The sequence below is a fragment of the Coenobita brevimanus genome, chromosome 7 (genome assembly GCF_032717465.1).
Source record: "Coenobita brevimanus isolate Jiangsu-jjx chromosome 7, ASM3271746v2, whole genome shotgun sequence".
Lineage (NCBI taxonomy): Eukaryota > Metazoa > Arthropoda > Malacostraca > Decapoda > Coenobitidae > Coenobita > Coenobita brevimanus.
The window spans coordinates 38,121,379-38,144,900 of record NC_136960.1 but is presented as its reverse complement, the minus strand read 5'-3'; positions in this window follow the sequence as shown (position 1 = coordinate 38,144,900).

The window sequence follows — 23,522 nt, the reverse complement described above, 5'->3', positions numbered from 1 at the left end:
AAAATACTTTAAGACACATGAGAATAAAATACAAAATATATGATAAATCAGGTTATAATGCTGTTCAATTATTAACCCCATACCATTCTACCCCCGTGGAAAAAAGAAAAAAACTAATTTGAAAATAACCAAAAATATGAAAAGGACAATCACCAACCCATGTACGGTAGTGGTGCATGTACAGTATTTAAGTGCTGTGGGGGGTGTGAGGATAACAGTAGTCTAGTGTATTGTCGGTCTGCTGCCTTCCGTTCATCACTAACTAGTTTCAGATTAGGGCCAGTGCCTCGCTTGTCAGTTTCCACTGATCCAGCTACAGTCACTTTGTCGAGTACAGAACAAACTCTACGCTCACCTAAACCATGAACACTGAGGAATGATGATTGACAAACATCATAAGTCACATTAGCATACTGGTACTCAACACAATAACTAATCGTACATGACTTGCCTGTTTTATGGCCCTTGACATGAGGCTGCTTCATAGCAACACTTTTCACATGACTGGCAAAGTAACTGGTCTGTCTGGTTTAATCACTCATTGCCTAAAAAGCTGTAAATAGATCATTTACTTCATTCATTGCCCAAGTTGTTGAAGCAGCTGAGCCACACTTCCAAGAAGGACCAGTTTTCCTAGCTGGCTTTTCCTTTTTTATGCTATAACTCACGTATTCATCCCCAGCATTTTGTTTTTGCTTGCCAACTGCATGTTTCCAAAAAGATGGATTACGTTTTCACTTCATGTTTTCATTTCTGCTTATGCTCAGGGACTTCCTGCTTGTTATCACTATGTTAGTCACTCATGTTGCAATGTAAATCACTGTAAATCTGAGGTGAAAATAATGTAATAAACCAAAAGCACGTGTGTGTGGCTTACAGTGTAAACATAACTGGGAAGGGCAGAATCTGGCCACACCCACGAGCCAACACGCCCACAAAACACGGCTGCTGATTGGCTGTGAGTGTGACGTCATCATGAGACCCACCGCTCATTGGCAGCCTGGGGGAGTGCTTGCTGACATGTTTATCTTTCTTCCACTACACCTTTCCTTGGGAGAGACACAGGCCACGAGTACCAACCTGCAGCATGTTGGGACCAGAATCCCCTTTGTTGTACAGGACTTTCGACCATGTTGTAAAGACGAACATGCTGTGAAAACGTTTCCACTGGATAGAAAAATGGCAGATGAGTGTGTTGCGACCTAAAGCTTAATTTTAGGTGTTTGGCACGTTTGTCGTTATTTGACTAAATGCCACAAATACAGTTTGGTCATGCAAAACAGTAGGGTTGCGTCAAGTGAAAACCTGTCGCATAATGATTTATTGTATAGTGAGGTTGGTATAGGTTCAGTGGGGTAGTAGTAGTAGTAGTTGTTCCCTAGGCAGTCTGGCTGAACAGTCCCGAGTCCCTAAGGAAGGCCACGGCTGAGACCGGGCTTTCCCACAGAGCTCTCAAGGAGTGTATGTTGTGTTGTTGGCATAGGTGATTGTGTGCAATGCAGTCTTCCATAATGTGCTTCATAGTATGGGAAGCTGTGTTACATTCTGGACAGGCATCAGCGACGGAGTCATCCAGCCTCTTCTGATAACTCAAGAGGGCTGGATGATGCCCGCATCTCAGCCTGGCCAGGTGGACCCTGTCCTCACGAGGGAGATAGGATTCAGAAGGGTGGATATCAGGGGGCCGTGCATGGAGCTGTGTGTTGTCTTTGAGTGACTGAATGGAGTGGAGAGTGATTTGAGTATGGATGTGCTTCTGGAAGCTGGTCTGAGGCGGGCAAGGGGGGAGAGATGGCAGTATTTGTGTATGATATCGTGTGCTGGTTGTTGCTTTGATGTTCCTTGGTGTGTGTGGATAAGCTGCCATGTAGTGTAGTGGATGGTGTGGGTTTGTGGAGGCTGCAGTGAGAATTTGGGTGCCTCTCATGTGTAGATGATCCTTGACTTTGGGGACTTTGATTTCTTGGTGTAGGTGGTCTGTGGGTATAACAGCTGTGCAGCCCGTGATTATTTTTAGTGCCTTGTTGTTGTAGTGTGTTTTAGTGAGGTTAGAAGCCTAAGCAGGGCTTGCATAATTCATCACTGAACGTATATGGTGTTTGTTTACTGTGGTGGTGGTTTCTTTGTTGTGTCCAAATGTTGTATGGGCAAGTGACCTCAGTGCGTTAAGTCTTGGTGTTAACTTATCTTTAATATTTGTGATGTGTACTTTAAATGACATTGATGTATGTTACATCAAGGATTTTGTGTGTGTGTGTGTGTGTGTGTGTGTGTGTGTGTGTGTGTGGTTGGGGAGTGTTGTTTATGGTGAAGTGTGGAGTGTGACAATGTTCTGCTGTCCAGTTTGTGAGAAGAGTCACTGTAGAATTGGCTGGAGCTATTTTGAGCCTGTTTGTGGTGAACCATTTGTGTAGTGTGTTGAGATAAGGTTGGAGGATGTGTGCAGCTGTGTTTGCATTTTGGTGTGTACATGTAAGTGTTATGTTGTGCGTTTAGGAAGCTGTGTGTATTTGTGATGTGTGGGGCATGGGTATGTCGTGCATGTATAGGTTAAAGAGACTAGGAGACAAAACAGATCCTTGGAGGACGCCATTTGTGAAGTTTCTGATGTTCGAAGATTGACCAGCACATGTTACGTGTGCACATCTGCCCGCTAAATAGCTTGTCAGCCATCTTTTTGTGTTAGTGTGCATGTTTGTGTTGAATATTTTGTTTGTGAGGTTGTGGCGGGGGATGGCATCAAAAGCTTTGCTAATGTCTAGTGTGACTTGGAGTGTTCTGTGTGGTGGGCTGGGTGAATTCATGCAATCAAAAACTCTCTGTGTAAGATCTGTAAGAAGAGTGTTTATGGAGTGTAGTGGCCTAAAACCGTGTTGTGATGGGGCTAGGGGGGTGTGAGGTGTAACTATAGTAGTGGTGCACGACTCTGAGGCTGTTATTTTCGTACCCTGGCAACCTACCCGTCAACAATGCGTCTGATTTCATGTATGAGACGCATGTGATTCGTGTATAATGTGTTCGTTTATAATAATATTTGTATATAACATTCGTGCTTAATAATATGATTCATGTATAATATGATACAAAGTCAGAGGCACATTTGAATGGTAGGTTGCCAGTGTACGAGAATGACAACCTCAGAGTCGTGCGCTGCGACTATAGTTGTAATACCAGTCGTTCAGTGACTTCTATTGGGTGCAGAGGAGTGTGACGGGGCGATGTGAGGAAGGTAACGTGGGGTCTTTGTTGGATTTGGGGATAGTGATGATAATGCCATGCTTCCAGATGTTGGATATAGTGAGTCTTCGATATACGAAAGGGATAGTGACCAAAAGAAACTTTCGTAATTCAAAATTTCGTATATCGGAACGATTTTCCCCATTGAAATACAGAGATAGCCCGATTATCCGGGCTATATATATATATATATATATATATATATATATATATATATATATATATATATATTTTTTTATGCGAGGAAGAAGGAACCAAAGGCCATGAGCCCGCAGTAACAGTTCCCTCCAAGAGAAAAACAAAATACAATAGAGAGCCAAATTCAAGATCCGATCATTTTGAGATGCCTGGACACACTGCGTTTGAAAGACTGGAGATCATAGGCAGCAGGAAATACAGACAGAGGGAGACAGTTCCAGAGTTGACCTGTTGCATAAATGAAAGACTGGGAGTAACGGTTAACTCTTGCATTAGAGAGTTGGACAGAAAAGGGATGAGAGTTTGCTGCCAGACGGGTGCTACGCGCCCGTCGTAGAGGTGGAGGAATGCAAGCAGACAGTTCAGAGGAGCAGTGACCATTAAAGTAGCGATAGAAAAGAGATAAAGATGCAACAGTGCGGCGAAGAGACAGAGGTTGAAGGGAGTCAGTAAGAGGAGGAGAGTTAATGAGACGAAAAGCCTTTGACTCCACCCTATTGAGAAGAGCTGTATGTGGGGAGCCTCCCCACACATGAGAGTTGTACTCCACACAGGGGCGGATAAAACCCCTGTATAGAGTCAACAATTGTGCAGGGGTAAAGAAAGAGCGGAGTCGGCTTAGCACACCCAATCTCTTGGAAGCAGATTTTACAAGAGATGTAATATGATCTTTCCAAGATAAGTCCCGAGTAAATGAAACCCCAAGCATGTTCAAGGTTGATGCAGGATTAAGCTGAATATTATTAAACATTAGTGGGTATACCTGTGGAAGATTTTGTTGGGTTGATAGGTGCAAAAACTGAGTCTTTGATGCATTAAAAACAACTATATTATTTTTATCCCAGTCAGAGATACAAGCCAAGTCAGACATCAGGTGTGCCATAGCCTCATCCCTTGTATGTTGAAGTAACTGTTGAGACGGGCGTTGCGAGAACCGAATGGAAAGGTGAAGGGTGGAGTCATCAGCGTATGAGTGGATAGGGTTAGATGTACAGCTTAGAAGATCATTGATAAATAAAAGGAAGAGAGTTGATGATAGGACAGAGCCCTGAGGAACACCACTGTTGATAGATGTAGGAGAAGAACGATGGCCGTCTACAACAGCGGCTATAGAACGACCAGAAAGGAAGCTAGCGATGAAGGCACAGATAGAAGGATAGAAACTGTAGGAGGGCAGTTTGGAAATTAAAGATTTATGCCAGACTCGATCGAAAGCCTTTGAGATGTCAAGTGCAGTGTCAAAGCTTTCGCCAAAGTCCCGAAAGGAGGATGACCAGGAGTCTGAAAGGTAGGTGAGAAGATCGCCAGTGGAGCGTCCCTGACGGAACCCGTACTGACGATCGGAAAGAAGGTTGTGATAGGAAAGATGCCTTAAAATTTTTCTATTGAGAATTGACTCGAAAACTTTTGAAATACAGGACGTTAAAGCAATTGGACGATAGTTGGAGGGTTGGGAGTGGTCACCCTTCTTTGGGACTGGCTGAATGAGAGCAAACTTCCAGCAAGAAGGAAAGGTAGTAGTTGACAGACAAAGGCGAAAGAGTTTGCCTAGGCAGGGTGTAAGCACAGAAGCACAGTTCTTGAGAACAACAGGAGGGACCCCATCAGGCCCATATGCCTTGTTAGTACTGAGGCCAGTGATGGCAGAAAATACATCAGCTGAAGAAATTTTAATGTCAGCCATGAGGAAGTCAGAGGGGGGAAGTGATGGAGGAACAGCACCGGAATCGTCTAAGGTGAAATTGGAGGAGAAAGTCTGTGCGAAGAGATCTGCTTTATCAGTAGATGAAATAGCTACAGAACCATCAGAGTAGAAAAGAGGAGGGAAGGATGATGAGGTAAAGTTGTTAGAAAGATTTTTGGCAAGGTGCCAGAAGGAGCGCGAAGAATTCGAGTTGGAGAGTTGAGAGCATTTAGTATGGATGAAATTATTTTTAGTAGAGCGAAGAACAGACTTAGCACGATTCCGGGCAGAAACGTAAAGATGATGTGATTCAGGGGTGGGTTGGCTCCGGTACCTTTTGTAGGCCCTCTCCTTGTTGCGGACAGCATTAGAACAAGCGTGATTAAACCAAGGCTTTCTTACATTAGTCAAAGGATATGAGAAAGGAATGTATGCTTCCATGCCCGAGAGAATAACCTCCGTAATGCGCAAGGCACACTCAGATGGCTAACGGCCATGGAAGCAATAATCATTCGAGGGAAAATCAAAGAAGTACTGCCTGAGGGCCTCCCAGTCCGCGGCTCCAAAATGCCACAGACGACGTTTCCCTGGAGGGTCCACAGGCCGTACCGGAGTGATAGGACAGGTTAAGGTAATAAGGTTGTGATCGGAGGAGCCCAACAGAGAGAAAAGATTAACAGAGTAAGCAGAAGGATTAGTTGTGAGGAAGAGGTCAAGTATGTTGGAGCTCTCTCCAAGGCGGTCAGGGATACGGGTAGGGTGCTGTACAAGCTGCTCTAGGTCATTAAGGATAGAAAAGATGTAGGCTTGTTCACCAGGTGAATCCGTGAAAGGAGAGAAGAGCCAAAGGTGGTGGTGAACATTGAAATCTCCTAGAATGGAGATTTCAGAGAAAGGAGAAATGGATAGAATGTGTTCCATCGTAGAAGTAAGATAGTCGAAGAATTTTTGATAGTCAGTAGAATTAGGGGATAAGTAAACAGCACAGATATATTTAGTCAGAGAATGACAGGAAAGCCGAAGCCAGAGTGTAGAGAATTCAGAAGAATCGAGTTCAGGAACACGAGAGCAAGATAAGTCGTTGCGTATATATACACAACAGCCACCTTTGGCTTTGAAATGAGTATAGAGAAAGTAGGAGGATACAGAAAAGGGTTTGCTGTCAGTTGCCTCAGACAGCTGAGTCTCAGAAAAAGAAGGTGAGGTTTAGAGGAGGAGAGGTGGTGCTCAACAGAGCGAAAGTTAGAGGAAAGGCCGCGAATGTTGCAGAAATGAAGTAGAAGAGAGTCAGGCAGTGGTTCCAGGCACCTCAAGTCGTCACCGGGAGAGGGGCTGATGGTGGGGGCATTTATGTCCCCCCCACCCCCCTGGGGACTCCGAGGCTTGGTGATGAGATGCCATTATGGTGTTAAGGGGTGCCCGATTAGTCCGAACGCACGATTAATCCGGCAGAAACAAAACACAAGTACTGTACTGTTAGACTGATTTATTTACCAGTAAATGTACACTTTAAGTGCCAGAAAGACCTTTCCAGTTCAATGTATATTCCTCCAGCTTGTTTCAGTATTTTTCAGAGTATGTTCAGTTCGGTAAATCATGTTTTCTTACTGAAAGATTTCCTTCCTGTTATTATCGTCTCGTTCTAAAGCTGTACCTATGATTGTGTCCAGCACAAAGGACGAAACTCATCGTACTCAAATTTGGACTTCGTTTCCCAACTTCCCAACTGAAGATTAGGTTAGGTTACATTATTAGGTGCAGTTAAGCTAGGTTAGGCCAGGTTTAAACACTTAGATTAGAACAGTGTCTTCTACCATTACGTTAACGAATCAAAGAGTCGTCACACCAGAACAGCTAAAAACAGCGGGGAAACAGATTTAACAAGAAATGTTCATTTACCAACCCAGAAATAATCAGAAAAATATAATAGACTATCAGGATGAACTGATTTGGTAAGGTGCTTGTACTGCTTACAGCAAAGCGTATGTTTACCCCCCCCTCAAATCCTTAATGTTCGTGAGTTCAGAAATTTGTGTGCTCCCTTGGCAGACCTTGAAACCATTTTTTCAAAGTTATAAAGTCAGTTTCTTTTTCTTACAGATGTGAAAAGACTCGTCTGGTACACCTGGTTTTTTCCCCTCCTCCCTAAACCCATCTTGTGATTTGCTATGATTCGTGAAAGAATTAATAACATTAGGGGGCATGTTACGTTAGCATTTAAACATAAAGTTAGGATGCATATTACTTTAGCATTTAAACATATCGGCGAAAACATCTGGGATGAAAGGACCGCCTAGCTGTTTGGGATGGTAGAGTAGGGTCGTGTAAACATACCAGTGACCTTCGTTCCCTTCCCATAATTGTTTGCAGTTTTTATGGCTCTCCCTAACTCAACGTTACTGACACGGGTACAGTAAAGCATTGTTCGAGGCTGGCAGCCATGAAAAGGTTAATGGAATACATTATTGTCTGTATCAATACTCTCTCTTTCAAAAATACACGAACAAACAAAAGAATCTGCAATAAATGTACACTTAACTGTAAGGAGCAGAAATAACTGTATGCTCTGTCGGTCCGAAATGTGTTGGGAAGCAACATCAAACAAAGAATGTGGAACTGAATGCCACCTTACGAGAACACGTGAGATGAAAGTATTTTTTCTTATTAGTAAACATAATTGTTCCATTTCGTCCCCTATAATTGTGAAACTCATAAATTTTCCTCCAAGCATACAGCCTAATAACCTTACCAATTCAATTCATATTGCTCTAGTTTGTTTTCTGTATTTTTCTGCCTATTTTGAGGGTGGTAAATTACGTTTGGCTGAAAGATTTCCTCTCTTATTATCATAATGTTCCTTAACCCCTAATGCGCGGACAATGGACAGCCGACCCCCCCCCCCCAGGTGGCGGGGTTCGATCGCGGTCTGAGTACCTGTAGGAAAATATTAGCCAAAAATCAGAGATTAACCCTAGAACATTATACAGTACTTGGTATGGCAGATAGTACTTACATTCAGCTTTCTCCAGAGACAGGTGTTGAGCCTTCATGGACTACCCAAGGACTTGTGGAGACTTGCAAAGTTGGGTAACAAAATCTTCTCTTGTACACCTCCAGCAACCCAGTTTCCCCTCTACTACAGCCTCATTCTGTCACAGTAAACTTTATACTACAACGTACAGGTAGTTTGGAATCCGTATTTGTACAATAAGCACTGAAAATAAGGCTAAAATCAACGAAGCGTACGGCCGACATGCAGCGCGGCAGCGGTCTTCCCGTCACTCAACAAACATTTCCATTTTCACAGCTAAAAACACGTATACTACATTATTTTCAATCATATTACTTCCCAAAAGATCACCGCAGCGCGCTTTTTATTCTGCCTTACGCTCGTCACTTTATTCTCGTTCCTGTCGGCCGCTCGCACTGACTCGGAAGAGCTAGAACTCGCCATAATGTCACTTTGAAAGCCTGCGGTAAACTGACGCTAAACAGGGGCAAACCGTGCGAAAAAAAGCTAGTGTGACAACTGGGGAAACAAGCGTTTCCTATTAGCATAAACTGCTTGTGAGAGGAGAGCGCAGGTTTACAGTTCTGAGCAGTCAGAGCGCTGCCATGTATCACAGCCAGGCTGGCAGGGCCATGGTGGGGGGGGAGGGGGGAAAAAACGCGATACTTTGCAACAACGGAGGTCAGTAGTACAAAGGTAAAGTATGCTAATTGTAGCTAAAGGGTGGTGGTACTGATAGACAATATCAGCTGGAACATCCTTGCCCGCGTTTATTCAAAATTAACTCGAATCGCAAACGCGACGATCCGCCGTTATGTCCTTTTTGGCGAGCATCGCAAACGCGACGCCCCGCGTTTTAGGGGTTGAGCCTTACCTACGATTGTTTCCGGCATAATGGAAGATACTCATAATTAGGGTGCATGTTACATTAGCATTTAAACAAATCAGCGAAAACATCTGAGACGAAGTGGTAGGCCGCCTGACTGTTTGAGATGGTAGAGGAGGGTCGTGAAAACATACCAGTGACCTTCGTTCCCTTCCCATAATTGTTCGAAGTTTTTTATAGCTCTCCCTAACCCAACATCCCTGACACCGGTACAGTAAAGCATTGTTCGAGGCTGACAGCTATGTTGGGGTTAATGGAATGCATTATTGTTTGTATTAATACTCTCTTTCACACATACAGTACACTTAAGAACGGACATAAGAATGAACAGTAAATGTAAGAGGAAGAAATAACTATGCTCTGTCAGTCCGAAATGTGTTGGGAAGCGCGATATCTAACGGAGAATGCAGAACTGAATGCTAACTTACGAGAGCACATGAGATGAGTAATTTTTTTTTTTTTTTATGATTAGCAGACATTCTTGTTCCATTTCGTTCCCTATAATTGGGAAACCCATTACTTTTCATCTAAGCATACTGCCTAAAGACTTCACCAATTCACTTCATATTCCTCCAGTTTGTTTTCTGTGTTTTTCTATTCTGAGGGTATAAATTACCATCTCTTGCTGAAAGATTTTGTCTTTTATCACGTTCTTTAAGCCGTACCTACGATTGCTTCGGGCATAATGGAAGAAACTCATCATACACAAAAGTGGATTTAGTTTCCCAATTTCTCAACTGGAGCCCAGGTTAGGTCAGGTTAGGTTAAATTAAGTTAAATTATTAAGTAGTTAAGCAAGGTTATGCTAGGTCAGGAGTATCAGTTGCCTCACCAAACTCCACCCTACCACCCTTGTGATCGAGTTGTGAGCAGGTGTGGGTGGGGGCAGAGTGAGCAGACTCTCTCTGGTTTACCCATGCCTCTCTCCCTAGCAACTGGATGCTTCCTGTTTAAACCGGAGCTATCGTATGGATAATTCTATGAATTACTGTACCACTGAACCATTCGGTCACGGACCGGATATACCGAAAGCTGGATAATCGAGCTTCCACTGTATACATATAAATGGGGGATGCATCCCAGGATGCCTTCAGACCTCCCCCCCTAAACTTAACCCCCCACTATTTTGAAGTAAGCAATACTTGTATACAATTGTAGAGAAAGAGATGGCCATATTCTTTCTTGTACATCTCCTTTTTCTTCGTCACAGTCCCAGCGGTGGAAGCTGCAAGGCCTAAAGCTTGCCCAATCTCCGAGACTCCCTTCCCCTCCTCATGGGGTCTTATAATTTCCAATTTCCTTTCCAGAGTTAGAGCACGGTGCTGCTGCTTCTTTGCAGCGGGCTCCCCCAATGCTGGATATGATGCAGGGCACTTGGGAGGCATGGTGAAACAATACGAAAAGGTGAAGAGCTGCGAAAATATCCTCGCGTACAGCGAAGCCGTGAGGAGAGGAGGGACGTGGACTCAACTGAGAAGTGCTCGAAAATTTGTTTACCAGAGAGGGGTTAATTCGTTTTCTCTTGGCAAGCGAGCACGGTGCACATTTTGAATTTTTGATACAGTATTCCATTAACCCCTTCATAGCTGCCCGCCTTGAACGACACTTTACTGTTTCGGTGTCGGTGACATTGAGTTAGGGCATTCTATAAAAAACTGTGAACAATTATGGGAAGGGAACAAAGGTCACTGGTGTGTTTACACGACCCTACTCTACCATCCCAAGCAGTCAGGCGTTCTCTTCACTTCAGAAGTACAGTATTCGCTGATGTTTACATGCTTATGTTCCATGCGCCCTAATTTTGAGTAAGTTTCTTTCAGCAAGAGAACATAATTTACCACCCTCAAAATAGTTAGGAAAATACAGACGACAAACTAGAGGAATATGAACTGAATTGGTAAGGTCTTTAGGCTGTATGCTTACACGAAAGATTATGGATTTTACAATTTTAAGAGACTATATGGAACAAAAATGTTTGCTAATCTGAACAAAAAATTACTCTTTCCTCCCACATGTTCTCGTAGGTTAGAATTCAGTTTCACATTCTTCGTTTGGTATCGCTCTTCCCAACATATTTCGGACCGACGGAGCACAGTTATTTCTGCTCCTTAAAGTTAGTGTACATTTACTGCTCATTCTTTTGTTCGTTCTTATGTGTGTGTGTGAAAGAAGGAGGACAGATACAAACAATAATGTATTCCATTATTTCTTTCATAGATGCTGGCTTTGAACAACACCTTACTGTACCGGTGTCAGTGACATTGAGTTAGGGTGAACCATAAAAAACTGCGATCAATTATGGGAAGGGAACGAGGGTCACTGGTGTGTTTACACAACCCTACTCTACCATCCCAAGCACTCAGGCGTTCACAATTCACTTCATCCCAGATGTTTTCGTTGATGTGTACATGTTAATGTACCAGGCATCCTTAATTTATTAATTCTTCACGAATCATAGCAAATCACAAGATGAGTTTAGGGGAGAAAATTAAAATAATAAAAAAAGCCAGGTGTGCCAGAAGGACTTTTCACATATGTAAGAAAAAGAAATTTATTTTAGAACTTTGAAAAAATGATCCCAAGGCCAACCACAGGAGGACGCAAATTTCTGAACCCACAGTCGAGGGGCTAAACATAGCCTTTATTTTAAGCAGTAAAAACACCTTACCATATCAGTTCTTCTTGATAGCCTGTTGTAATTTTCAGATTTTTTCTGGGTTGGTAAATACAGTAAACGTTTCTTGTTAAATCTGTTTCCCCATCATTTTTAGCTGTTCTGGTGTAACAACTCTTGTTTATTTTGTTAAAATAATGGCGGAAGGGACTGTTCTTCCCTAAGTGTTTAACTACAGCAGGCCTAACCGAGCTTATCTGTGCCTAATAATTTAACCTAATCTAACCTCCAGTTGGGAAACTGGGAAATGATATCCACCTTTGAGCATGCTGAGTTTCTTCCACTGCGCTGGAAACGATCGTAGGGGAAAGTGACGATAATAACAGGGATGAAATTTTTCAGCAAGAAAAAGTAATTTGCCGAACTGAAAGTTGTCAGAAAATTACAGAAACAGGCTGGAGGATTATGAATTGAATTGGTAAGGTCTTTCTGCTGCTTCAAATGTACAATGAGAGACACAAGTATCTTCCCAAAGTCTGACGGAAATAGGGTGGAAAAATCAAACCATTTGAAACACGCACTAGTAGAAACAGGGTTTTCATTGTATTTCGCCTGGTGTAAATTTTCTTCAGACGGAACTGGGAAGATAGTTGTGTCTTTCATTGTACATTTACCTGTAAATAAATCAATCTAACAGTACTTGTGTTTTGTTTCCGCCAGATTAATCGCGATTTCAGACTATTCAGGCACCTCTTCACACCATATAGTCTGGATAATTGGGCTGTCTCTGTATCTCCTTTCGTATCGATTTTCGTATACAGTAATTGAGACATATTTTCGTATTGTGGAATTTGTCCTATATTCATCGCCTTCGTACCATCGAAAATTTGTACTTTGGGTTTTCGTATTTCGAAGACTCACTGTATTATGTGGTGTGAGTAGCTGTAGTTCGATATGTTGGTGAGTGCTTGTATGCCTTGTGGTTCAAGGTGTTTAAGGTATATGTTGCTTATGTTGTCTGGTCCACAGGCAGACGAGTGCTTAAGGTTGCTAATGATGTGCTTCGTCTGGTTGTAAGTGAAAGGTGCGAAGTCTGAGTCTGTGGGGAACTGTCTCTTACGTCAGATGACACGTCAGTCATTGCGATGGGGGTTTAGATGACTGACTTGTGAAAAGTGATTGATGAGAGTGTGTGCTTGTTGCTTGTTTGAAGGTATGGTGTCTGTTGTTGTGATGGCAGCGTGTGATTGTGTGGTGTTGCTGTTGGAGAGTGTGATGCTGTTTGTGTTTTGTAGAGTTTGCTGGTGTTTGTTTTGTGATCAAGTGTTTGGAGATAATTATTCCAGTTTAGTGTTTGCTGCTCTGATATTTTATTGTTTATCTGAGTGTTGAGTTCTTGTATTTGTTGTATGGTATCTTGTGTATGGGGTGTTGGGGAGTGTTGTAGTAGAGTCCCATTGACTGATGAGGCCTTGAATTTCTGGTGTGAAGTTGGGGTTGTGTCTGATTCTGTTGCTTCTAGGGATGTGTCTTTTGTCAGCATTTTGAATAATTGTATTGAAAGTGTGCACAGCGGTGTTGATGTTTGTGATGTGTGTTGTCGGAAATGTACATATTAGAATCCAGTCCACCGAGAATCCCTCACCTTCGGTACAAACAGTTAATATAGGGCTTGAAGAATTTTCTGAATAGTATCAAACATTAATGTCCTTGTGAGAATATAATTTCTAAGACTGAACAGACAGTTACTTGTTTAGTAGATTTAGATTTTGATAATGTTATTGATATCGGAGGGTTAGTGCCCCTCCCCGGAAAACAACTAACTAAAAACAAACAATAAGCCTCGGACAAGGACTGACCAAACGATGACGACCAAGGACTGGACAAAGGACATGCTTATCGGAACGTGGAATGTAAGGGGAGCGAATGATGAGGTGAAAGAGAGAGAGGTTGTCCAGGTGCTTGAGGGTGCGAAAGTGGATGTATGTGGAATAACTGAAACAAAATGGAGAGGAGAAAGTGTGAGAGAATGGGAGTATGGATGGGGTATATGTGCAGGAGTAGGTGAGAATGAGAGGGCAAAGGAAGGAGTATGTATAGTTGTGAGTAAAAGATGGAAGAAGAGCATAAGACAGTATGGATCAGTTGGGTCAAGGATTGTGTGGGTAAAGTTGAAAGTTGGAATACAAATGTGGGCGATTGTGTGTGTGTATGCGCCAACGCAAGATCGTGCTAGAAGAGTGAGAGAAGAGTTCTGGACAAATGTAGAAGTGTGCATGGAAAAGTTTGGAAGGAATGAGAGAGTGTTTTTGATTGGTGATATGAATTGTAAAGTTGGGAATGTGAAGGTGGATGGAATAGTTGGTGAGTGGGGTGTGCCTGCTGAGATAGATGAGAATGGGAGTGCATTAGTGGACATTTGTGCTGGGAGGGGGTTGGTGATAGCCAATACCCTCTTCAGGCATAAAATGATCCACAAGTATACATGGCGAGTGATGAGAAGGGTGGGTGGTGAACTGAATGAAAGGAAGGCAATGATTGATTATGTGTGTGTGGATGAAAGGATGCGAAGATGTGTAATGGATGCAAGATTTTATAGAGGCTGGGGGAGTGGACTTTCTGACCACTACTTGGTGGTGGCCAGAATTAAAATTCAAGTAAGATGGAGGAATAGAAGAAGGGAAAGACGAGAGGAAGGAGTAGTTGCAAGGAGAGTGGAAAGGTTACAAGAGGATGAGAAAAAGGCAGAGTATAAGAGAGAAGTGGAGGAAAGATTGGGCAAATATGAATTGGAGCAGATGGGAGACGTGGAAGGTGTGTGTAGGATATTTACAGAAGAAATATGTGCAGCATGTGATGTGGTGTGTGGAAGGAAGAGAAGACGGAGGGGGGTGCAAGGAACAGCGTGGTGGACTGAAGAGGTGAGACAGGCTGTGGCACAAAAGAAGAAAGCATACAATGAATGGATGAGAAATAGGGGTGTGGAAGAAGTTGAGAGGCGGAAGAGAGAGTTATATGTAGAAAGAAAGAGAGAGGTGAAAAGATTAGTAAGAGAGAGTAAGAAGAGAGTGGATGAGGAATTTGGAAGGAATTTGAGTGTAAAGTGGAGGGACTGTAAGAAAATGTTCTGAAAAGAGGTGAAAAGAGTAAGACAGGGAAGTGAAGTTAGCAGGGGAGGGAAAGTTAAAAATGGTAGATTACTAGTGGAGAAGGGAGAAAAAGTGAGCAGATGGAGAGAACACTTTAAGGAATTGTTGAACATAGAGGATGGAAGTAATGCAAGTATAAGTGGCTGGGGAATGGCTGGGAGAAGGAGGGAGGTGAGAAGACAGGAAGAAATCAGTAGGATAGAAGTTGTGGAAGCAATGAAGAAAGTTAAATCGGGGAAAGCCCCAGGAATTGATGGAGTGTGTGGTGAAATGCTGAAGCATGGGGGAGAGATAGTAGTAGAATGGATGTGGAAGATGTTCAGATTGGCCTGGGAGGAAGGTAGAGTCCTGGAGGATTGGAAATCAGGTATAATTATTCCCTTGTACAAAGGAAAAGGGGAAAAAGAAGTGTGTGGTAATCATAGGGGCATTAGTCTTCGTGGTATAATAGGAAAAGTGTATGGTAGGATACGTATTGACAGAGTTAGAGAAAGAACAGAGAAATTAGTTGGAGAAGAAAAGGGAGGCTTTAGGAAGGGAAGAGGTTGTGTAGATCAGATATTCATTCTTAGATCTTTAGTGGAAAAGTTTCTAGAGAAGGGAAAGAAGTTGTATGCGGCTTTCATGGATTTGGAGAAAGCACATGACAGGGTGGATAGACAAGGATTGTGGAAAGTGTTAAGAATATATGGAGTAGATGGGAAGTTGTTGAATGCTGTGAAGAGTATGTACTATGGTGCGAAGGCTGCAGTGCGTGTGGATGGTGAACTAAGTGAATTTTTCTCTTTGAAAGTTGGTTTGAAACAGGGATGTGTCATGTCTCCATGGTTGTTCAATCTGTACATGGATGGGGTAATAAAAGAGGTACAAGGTAGGGTAGTGGATGTTGGAGTGGCCCTGGTGAGAGAGGATAGCGTTTGGAAACTCCCTGTACTGTTGTTTGCGGATTATACTGTGTTGTTGAGTGAAGACGAAGGGGAGCTGTAAGGCTTGGTGGATGAGTTTGGGAGAGTGTAAGAAACGGAATCTAAAGGTGAATGTAGGGAAGAGTAAAGTGATGGTCTTTGAGAGAGGTGAAGTCAGTGAATGTACAGCGAGGTTGGATGGTGAAGAATTGGAAAATGTGAGTACGTTTAAGTACTTGGGTAGTGTGATGAGTAAGGATGGAGGTTTGGAGGGTGAAGTGCGTGAAAGGGTACAGCAGAGAAGAAAGGTTGCTGGTTCTTTGAAAGCAGTGATAAGAAACAGGGAAGTGAGCATGGAAGTGAAAAAGTTACTACATTACAGTATTGTGATACCAACTCTAACGTACGGAAGTGAAGCTTGGACGTTGTTGGAAGGACACAAGTCAAGAGTGAGAGCAGTGGAAATGAGTTATTTAAGAGGAGCCTGTGGAGTCACATGGAGAGACAGGCTGATGATTGAGGATATAAAGGAGCGTTGTGGTGTGGATGTGGATGTGATAGGAAGTGTTATGAGGAACTCACTGAGGTGGTTTGGCCATGTGGAGAGGATGGAGGGTGAAAGACTGACAAAGAGAGTGTATGTGAGTGAGGTGGAGGGGGGAAGAGGGAGGGAGGGGCCGAGGATGAGATGGAGGGATGGGGTGGAGAGGTATATGAGAGAGGGGTGTGTGAGTTGGGAGCAGGGCAATGAAATGGCGAGGGACAGGGCGACATGGAGGCGATTTGTTTGTGGCCACCCCAAATGGGATCGAGGCATCTGTCAATAGATAGATAGATAGATCTGAGTGTTGATTTCTTGTACTTGTTGTATGGTATCTTGTGTATGGGGTGTTGGGGAGTGTTGTAGTATAGTCCCGTTGACTGATAAGGCCTTGAATTTCTGGTGTGAAGTTGGGGTTGTGTCTGATTCTGTTGCATCTAGGGATGTGTCTTTTGTCAGCATTTTGAATAATTGTATTGAAAGTGTGCACAGCGGTGTTGGTGTTTGTGATGTGTGTTGTTGGAAATGTCTATCTATCTATTGCCAGATGCCTCAATCCCGTTTGGGGTGGCCACAAACAAATCGCCTCCAAGTCGCCCTGTCCCCCGCCATTTCACTGCCCTGCTCCCAACTCACACCCCCCTCTCTCATATACCTCTCCACCCCATCCCTCCATCTCATCCTCGGCCTCCCCCTCCCTCTTCCCCCCTCCACCTCACTCACATACACTCTCTTCGTCAGTCTTTCACCCTCCATCCTCTCCACATGCCCAAACCACCTCAGTGTGTTCCTCATAACGCTTCCTATCACATCCACATCAACACCACAACGCTCCTTTATATCCGCATTCGTCAGCCTGTCTCTCCATGTGACTCCACAGGCTCCTCTTAAATAACTCATTTCCACTGCTCTCACTCTTGACTTGTGTCCTTCCAACAACGTCCAAGCTTCACTTCCGTATGTTAGAGTTGGTATCACAATACTGTCATGTAGTAACTTTTTCACTTCCATGCTCACTTCCCTGTTTCTTATCACTGCTTTCAAAGAATCAGCAACCTTTCTTCCCTGCTGTACCCTTTCAAGCAATTCACCCTCCAAACCTCCATCCTTACTCATCACACTACCCAAGTACTTAAACGTACTCACATTTTCCAATTCTTCACCATCCAACCTCGCTATACATTCACTGACTTCACCTCTCTCAAAGACCATCACTTTACTCTTCCCTACATTCACCTTTAGATTCCGTTTCTTACACACTCTCCCAAACTCATCCACCAAGCCTTGCAGCTCCCCTTCGTCTTCACTCAACAACACAGTATCATCTGCAAACAACAGTACAGGGAGTTTCCAAACACTATCCTCTCTCACCAGGGCCACTCCAACATCCACTACCCTACCTTGTACCTCTTTTATTACCCCATCCATGTACAGATTGAACAACCATGGAGACATGACACATCCCTGTTTCAACCCAACTTTCAAAGAGAAAAATTCACTTAGTTCACCATCCACCCGCACTGCAGCCTTCACACCATAGTACATACTCTTCACAGCAATCAACAACTTCCCATCTACTCCATATATTCTTAACACTTTCCACAATCCTTGTCTATCCACCCTGTCATATGCTTTCTCCAAATCCATGAAAGCCGCATACAACTTCTTTCCCTTCTCTAGAAACTTTTCCACTAAAGATCTAAGAATGAATATCTGATCTACACAACCTCTTCCCTTCCTAAAGCCTCCCTGTTCTTCTCCAACTAATTTCTCTGTTCTTTCTCTAACTCTGTCAATAAGTATCCTACCATACACTTTTCCTATTATACTAAGAAGACAAATGCCCCTTATGATTACCACACACTTCTTTTTCCCCTTTTCCTTTGTACAAGGGAATAATTATACCTGACTTCCAATCCTCCGGGACTCTACCTTCCTCCCAGGCCAATCTGCACATCTTCCACATCCATTCTACTACTATCTCTCCCCCATGCTTCAGCATTTCACCACACACTCCATCAATTCCTGGGGCTTTCCCCGATTTAACTTTCTTCATTGCTTCCACAACTTCTATCCTACTGATTTCTTCCTGTCTTCTCACCTCCCTCCTTCTCCCAGCCATTCCCCAACCACTTATACTCGCACTACTTCCATCCTCTACGTTCAACAATTCCTTAAAGTGTTCTCTCCATCTGCTCACTTTTTCTCCCTTCTCCACTAGTAATCTACCATTTTTATCTTTCACTCCCCTGCTAACTTCACTTCCACCCTGCTTTACTCTTTTCACCTCTTTCCAGAACATTTTCTTACAGTCCCTCCACTTTACACTCAAATTCCTTCCAAATTCCTCATCCACTCTCTTCTTACTTTCTCTTACTAATCTTTTCACCTCTCTCTTTCTTTCTACATATAACTCTCTCTTCCGCCTCTCAACTTCTTCCATGCCCCTATTTCTCATCCATTCATTGTATGCTTTCTTCTTTTGTGCCACAGCCTGTTTCACCTCTTCAGTCCACCACGCTGTTCCTTGCACCCCCCTCCGTCTTCTCTTCCTTCCACACACCACATCACATGCTGCATATATTTCTTCTGTAAATATCCTACACACACCTTCCACGTCTCCCATCTGCTCCAATTCATAATTGCCCAATCGTTCCTCCACTTCTCTCTTATACTCTGCCTTTTTCTCATCCTCTTGTAACCTTTCCACTCTCCTTGCAACTACTCCTTCCTCTCGTCTTTCCCTTCTTCTATTCCTCCATCTTACTTGAATTTTAATTCTGGCCACCACCAAGTAGTGGTCAGAAAGTCCACTCCCCCAGCCTCTATAAAATCTTGCATCCATTACACATCTTCGCATCCTTTCATCCACACACACATAATCAATCATTGCCTTCCTTTCATTCAGTTCACCACCCACCCTTCTCATCACTCGCCATGTATACCTGTGGATCATTTTATGCCTGAAGAGGGTATTGGCTATCACCAACCCCCTCCCAGCACAAATGTCCACTAATGCACTCCCATTCTCATCTATCTCAGCAGGCACACCCCACTCACCAACTATTCCATCCACCTTCACATTCCCAACTTTACCATTCATATCACCAATCAAAAACACTCTCTCATTCCTTCCAAACTTTTCCATGCACACTTCCACATTTGTCCAGAACTCTTCTCTCACTCTTCTAGCACGATCTTGCGTTGGCGCATACACACACACAATCGCCCACATTTGTATTCCGACTTTCAACTTTACCCACACAATCCTTGACCCAACTGATCCATACTGTCTTATGCTCCTCTTCCATCTTTTACTCACGACTATACATACTCCTTCCTTTGCCCTCTCATTCTCACCTACTCCTGCACATATACCCCATCCATACTCCCATTCTCTCACACTTTCTCCTCTCCATTTTGTTTCAGTTATTCCACATACATCCACTTTCACACCCTCAAGCACCTGGACAATCTCTCTCTCTTTCACCTCATCATTCGCTCCTCTTACATTCCGCGTAGCCATTACCAAGTCCTTTGTCCGGTCCTGGGTCATCATCGTTTGGTCAGTCCTTGTCCGAGGCTTGTTGTTTGTTTTTTTAGTTAGTTGTTTTCCGGGGAGGGGCACTAACTCTCCGCCAACCCTTTTAGTCGCCTTTTATGACAAGCAGGGATACTGGGGGAGTATTCTTGAAAAAAAAACCCTACCCCCAGGGGGTACATATTAGAATCCAGTCCACCGAGAATCCCTCACCTTCGGTACAGACAGTTAATATAGGACCTGAAGAATTTTCTGAATAATACCAAACATTAATATCCTTGTGAGAATATAATTTCTAAGACTGAACAGACAGTTACTTGTTTAGTAGATTTAGATTTTGATAATATTATTGATATCGATATTATAGGATTGGACTATTCCTGGTTGCTGCATTTGGCGAATCACGGACTAATCCCATTTCTGTAATTTAAATAAAGCTTTGTATGATATATGTAAATTCACAATATAATGTTAATACTGTATGTGAATATATCACTATATATTATAGATCAACCCGCCCGTACCGACCACATTATAACCCAACCCACTCCCAAAACCTGACAACTTTTCAATTTTTTTTTGGGGGGTGGGCTCAAACCTCCGCTTTTGGTGAGAAACAATGGAACATCACCAAGAAAGTGGTTTCCTAGGCATTTAAATGGTCGGGACAGGTAAGCCTCTGAGCACCAGGGGCTCGTATTCTATGGAGGCGCGGTGCAGCTTCCACGTTTTCTGTGGTGGGGTAACTATTCCAAACAACCCATGGTACAAAGTAATACATTTATTTAGTCAAAATTTACAGATACTACAAGAATATATTGGTTTTCAAAGAAAAATATAGGCTATATAAGCATGGGTTCATTATTGTAATACCTGAGATTTGCTGATTTTTGGCACAGTTGACTCCCTGAGACTGTTGTTTCAACTCACATTCTATTTCCCAACTTACATTATACTTTTCAACAATCATTATACCATGTTTAACTTTCTATAACACTTTATCAAATATTGACAGGCCGTACTATTATATTGAGCGTAATATTATCGCATATTGACATGCCTTACTGTTATATTGACCGTGATATTCTCGCAAGCACACAGTATTACTTTTTTATTTTCAACTTCAAGTATAGTTTTCCACAGAGATTATACCAATTTTCAACTTCTAAAACTGTTTTCACATACAGTAGAACCTCTCTAGTTCGGACTATACGGGGGGAAGGGTTGTCCGAATTAGCAGATTGTCCGGACCATCAGGGTAATCTCATTCATGAGTTTTCCTTCAGGAACACCAGCCTCTAGTTTATCCAGTATTTTCACTTTACCTGCAATACTTAGTGTTACATGCTTCCTTTTAACGCCTTTATTCATTGCAGAAGCTACACTTGCATTAGGGGGCATGGTAAGGAGGATTAACTTTTGAAATACGGCGTAAAAATATAAATGGTCGGTGAACTAGATGATGGAATGAATGCTAGTGTGTGTTTAAACAGACGCCCATGTTACGACCTAGCATGATCTTAGACTAAACAAGTGACGATCGCTTTCCGCACCGATACTGAAAATGACTTTAGAATTATTTTCAACATATTTTTGGAGTTTATTATTTTTAAATTTTGTCGGAATTAACAGAAATCCGGATTAACGGGGTCCGGACCAAAGAGGTTCTACTGTATATACCTGACTTAGTATTATACTGTGCGTGATATTCTCACAAACACACAGTATTGCATTCTGTTTTCCAACTTTCATTATACTTTTCCACAAGATTATTATCATTTTCCAACCTTCTGTAATTGTTTTCACTTATGTACATGACTTAGTATCATAGTGAGCATGATAGTCTCGCAAGCACACAGTATCACATATTAAATGCCTTACCTAGAGTATATACACACATTATGAGTAATGTAGTAGTGTGTGGAACTCCTTGAAACAGGGCTCAAGGCACAAGCCGACATTGCTATCGACACACTCGTATCTTGTGTCTCGTCTGCCTATGCTTGCTCTGATTTTGGAGCTGCTGCACACATGACAGCGGCGCTGTGGTCTGGGGCGGTTTTGTGAAGGGGGGATGGTGCTGAGGAAGTGGCGTCCTATGAGGCATAGGGGCGTCTGGGCGGCAGTGGCGATGCGGGTGCGGGGATGGGGCCTTTCCTCCACGTATTTCCCGATGATCTCTCGGGACAGCTCCCTCTCAAACCCCTTGAAGGTCTTGGAGGTTCCTATAGTCAAGGCGTGGAAGTAGTGGCAGTTGAGGACCGTGATGTCGAGCAGGTGGAAGAAGAGTTTCTTGTACCACTTCATCATGGTCCTGGCATACTCCACACTGGAATCATGGAATCAGATTGGTCCACCTGCCTTCTTCATGTTGTACTCCACTACTGACTCCGGTTTCCAGACGTGATCCCTCCTCTGGCCGGTGTACTCCATGGAGGCTGTGCGGTGCATCAGGGGACGGTGTACCATCAACAGGAGGGAAACTTCTCTCTTGTGGTTCCATACAGTGGCGGGGATGTGGTTTGTCTTGAAGAAAACCACCTCATTCCTGTCGAGTTTCCTCCCGATTCTAACCATATGACGGCAGTTTCTTTTCATAGTGCCACAGACTCCAGTGTCATATTGGTGGAGGTACCGAGTGAGAAGAGGGCTTGTGTACCAGTTGTCCAGGTACAAGACGTGACCACGATGAAGGTACCGTACTCCTCTATCATGGTCTTCACCATGACCCCAGAGAGTCCTATACTCCGATCTTCTGTTATGTCTGTCTGTGCAGTAGTGTACAAGACTATGTCTTGCACGTAACCAGTTTTACAGTCACACATATCAAAGATCTTGAATCCAGAATGGTGTCTTTTGCTGGGTATGTACTGGCGAAAGGAAATATTGCCTCTCCACAACACAAGACTCTCGTCTATGATGAGGGCTCTGTAAGGATAAAATGACGAGTGTAACGTTTCCCATAGGTGATCGAAAACAGTTCTAATTCTCCTCATTTTATTTATGTTATTTGCATTTGCAGGGTCATCTGCATCATGAAAGTGGAGGTGGTTCAGAATGTATTGAAACCTATTCCAACTCATAACTTTGCCAAAGAAAGGTGTGTAAGTAATCTGGTCAGTAGACCAGTAAGCCGGAATTTGTCCTTTCCATACAATACCCATCAACAGAACCAAGGCCAAAAATAGGAACATCTCACCTACTGTTACTGGGTAATCATAGCGCTGTGAGTGCCTGCTCGTTGTCCCCTCACGCACACTTTCACTGCGCATCCTCCTGGCAAAGGTGTTTGTCTGCTCCACTATACGCTTCACAAACGGCACAGAGAAGTAAAGGTGGAAGAAATCCACCCTGGTGGAGCCTTGATGGATGTGTGGAGCAGTGCAGCCAGACCGCCACTCCTCTGTGAAGGGGTGAATCGTGGGTTCAAAATCACTGCCATCCTCCCAGAACCACAACACATGACCATCTCCAGCCTCGTCACCCTCATCGCCTTCGTCGGTGTGTGGAGGAGAGGGTGGTGGGGGTGGTTGGGGAGGTGGAGAGCGGCGCCCTTCCCCACTCATGCTTCTTTTACCTTTCCCTTTTCCTTTCCCCTTCCCCTTCCCTTTCGTCCCTTTCCCCACATCATGGGGCTGTGGGGAAGGAGAGTGGGAATAATGCGGGGTGAAAGATGTGCTTGAGACCGGCTCTACCTCACCTCCCCACCGCCCAGGTGCACCACGTGGGAGCTCCTCCCTTCCTACCCACACCACTT